Genomic DNA, 2,718 nt, shown 5'->3' with positions numbered 1-2,718 from the left:
TCTGTGTGGTGTAGGGTTTTTGTTTTTGTTTTTAGGTGGAAACGTAGGTAAAACGTGAGAGGTTTTTGTTTTGTGGCTTTGCTAAGCAGATGAGCTCAGTGAGGTGCACCTTCCTCCTCGGGAGCGAGTCTTGCAGGACACACAGGGACTGGGGCATCTGTACATGTAAACAGTACACTTTCACTGAGTCCAAAATTAGGAGCAAAAATACAAAGGTTCACATTGGTCTTAGGTAGATACAGGCGAAAAAGGACTGAGCTGTTTAGCTCATAAACAACAAAAACAAAGTTTCTAAAGCACCACTAAATTATATAAAAATCAGACCATGGACGGATTGAAACTGGTATTCTGGTGAAATACTTTACTATCTTGTAAAAAGTTTTACAAAAAATTACAAATTAAAAGTATCAACCCTCTGAGTTCAAAGCAGCATTTTGAAAATGAACTGGTAGTTAATCCTATAACCACCCCTGTAGTGGAAAGTGGCCCTTGGGGATCGGGATGGCTGGGTTCCTCCTGTTTAAAATCCTCTAAAACCTTTCTAACCCCCTGCCGGTCCCCCTCCCCCTCAACACTGTCCTCGGGTATAAGCTGAGTGGTGACGACAAAATGAACTGTAGATGGGTTATACTCTTCCTGGTCTACTAAGATGATCCACCACTAAGACCAAGTCCCCACTTCTCCTCTGATTCCAACCTCGTGGGATGAGCCCCCTGCGAAGACTCTGGAACTGGTGTACTACTCTAGCGTTTCCTTTTAAACTTAAGATCCCAAATCATCAATCTGTGCCCTGAGGCCCTCCTTAAGAACTGGCTGTGGGCGCTCCGGGCGGGGAGCAGGCAGTCCCCGGGGTGGGGGAACAGCAGCGAGTGAGGTTCAGCAGAGCCAGCCTTTGGTGCTCTCCCAAGCCAGGAGGAGAGGGACGGGGCTGACGCTGTGTCTTTTAAAACAAAAACGAAACTGAACAAGTTCCCTGACTGGACTAGCTAATGGAATATCCTGTTTCCACACAGTAACTTGCTCCTGATCCTGCCATCACGAGAGCTTCACCAGGAAGGAGCCCACCAGAGGTGGGGTCAGCGTGACGGGCCCACTGTCCTGGAGGGGCTCTGGAAGCCCCAGTGGACCCCGACCACTAGCACTCATTTCCTCTGACACACACTGAACCTACGCTGTTTACAGCAGCGCTCAGGCTGCTGAAGGTGGTCAGTTAGGACAAGCCTGACTCAAAATCACGGCTCCACACTGTAGCCTACACCGATCTTCACATTGAATCCCTTGTGTCGGGGGTGGCGGGAGCCCCTTCCCCAATCTTTCTCACTCCTGTCTCTTAAGAGAAGCGAACCATTAGTGCCTGGCCCGGGTACTGCCTCCGGGAGGAGAAACGACATGTTAAGCAGTTGATATCAAGAACTCTTAAGTAAGGCGGCGATTGTCTCTGCCAGTTTTCAACATTAAGATTTTCACAAATTGCCTGGGGTAACATTTTGCAAAAGATCTACTGATTCGTAGTATCGTTCACACACAAAAATAAATATTTACATAAATTCAAACGTCCGGGAGTAGTACTGAGCAGGTGGGGGCTGGACGTGTGGACGCTGGGGTGTGGGGGTGGCCTCGGGCACCCGAGCTTGTGCTGTGCTGAGGGCGGCAGGTCTCGGTGTCCTGACCGGAGTCTGGGAACTGGTCAGATGGAAGGCAGAGGTGGTGTGGCCGCGTGGGGTGCTGGAGGCCACTTGAGAGAGAAAAGGCCACCCTCAACCTCCAGGGGCTGGAAGCAAGCAGGGGGGCAGGACCCCCCTGCCCTTCCGACTTTCTGGAATCCGGGGCCCACAGCTCAAGTCCTGGATTTGAGGAGGGGGAGGCAACCTCGCTGGAGCCCTCTCCCTACCCCTCCTGAGGGCGGTCTGCCACAGTGCCGGCAGGCGGCTGGCTGCAGAAAAGCTGGTTTGGGAGGGGGTGCCTGCTTTGGGGTCGAGTGGCTCGATCCTAGGGTCCCCTTGGCCCGGGCTCCCCTGGGACCTCTTTGCTCTGAGGGAGGAAAGGCAACAGAGGGCTTCTGCCATCTGGGCAGGGGCGCGCAGCAGAGAGCTGCTGTCATGGCTACGGAGTGTTGCACGGAGAGGCCCTGTGGGCCTTGTGAGGTCTGGGCAAATCCCTGGTTTTAGCAGCACTGGTAGGTATTGCACTGAGCAAGAGGAAGTGCCTATTGGGGAGGAAGGAAACCAGGCCAGCCTTTTGTTTGCCCTTTCTCACACTCCAGGGATTATGGGTTTCTTCTAGGACTGGCCCCTTCAGAAGGGCTGATCCTTGGAGAACCCCAGTGGCTTCTCCATTTCTCTGATGGTCCCTTTACTCCAACCACGGGGGCAGCGGGGAGGGAGCTGCAGTCCGCCTGGTAGCTCACAGCTGCCTTTTCTGACAGCCAGGGTCCCTGAAGAAACTGCGGGCCCTTCAAGGCTGCAGGTGTCCGAGGGGCCAGAGCCTGTACAGAGAAGTGTGCAGACCTGGTCCCTGGGGCAGGCTGAGGGCAAGGGCCCTGCTGACCAGCTGCCGTCTCCCAGCTCTCTGTCCCGTCAAGCGCCGAGGCCAGGGGACAGCCAGTGGTGACTCTTGTAGGCCAAGGTCCTCCCAGGGCTCCAGCTCCTGGCCTCCCCCTCTGGACTTAGCTCCCGGGCAGACACCCTTGAAGGGGAGGTGGGAGACAGCCGTTCAGAA

The sequence above is a fragment of the Bison bison genome, unplaced genomic scaffold (assembly GCF_000754665.1).
Source record: "Bison bison bison isolate TAMUID 2011002044 unplaced genomic scaffold, Bison_UMD1.0 scf7180017864167, whole genome shotgun sequence".
Lineage (NCBI taxonomy): Eukaryota > Metazoa > Chordata > Mammalia > Artiodactyla > Bovidae > Bison > Bison bison.
The sequence above is the reverse complement of the archived record's forward strand: the minus strand, read 5'-3'. Positions refer to the sequence as shown.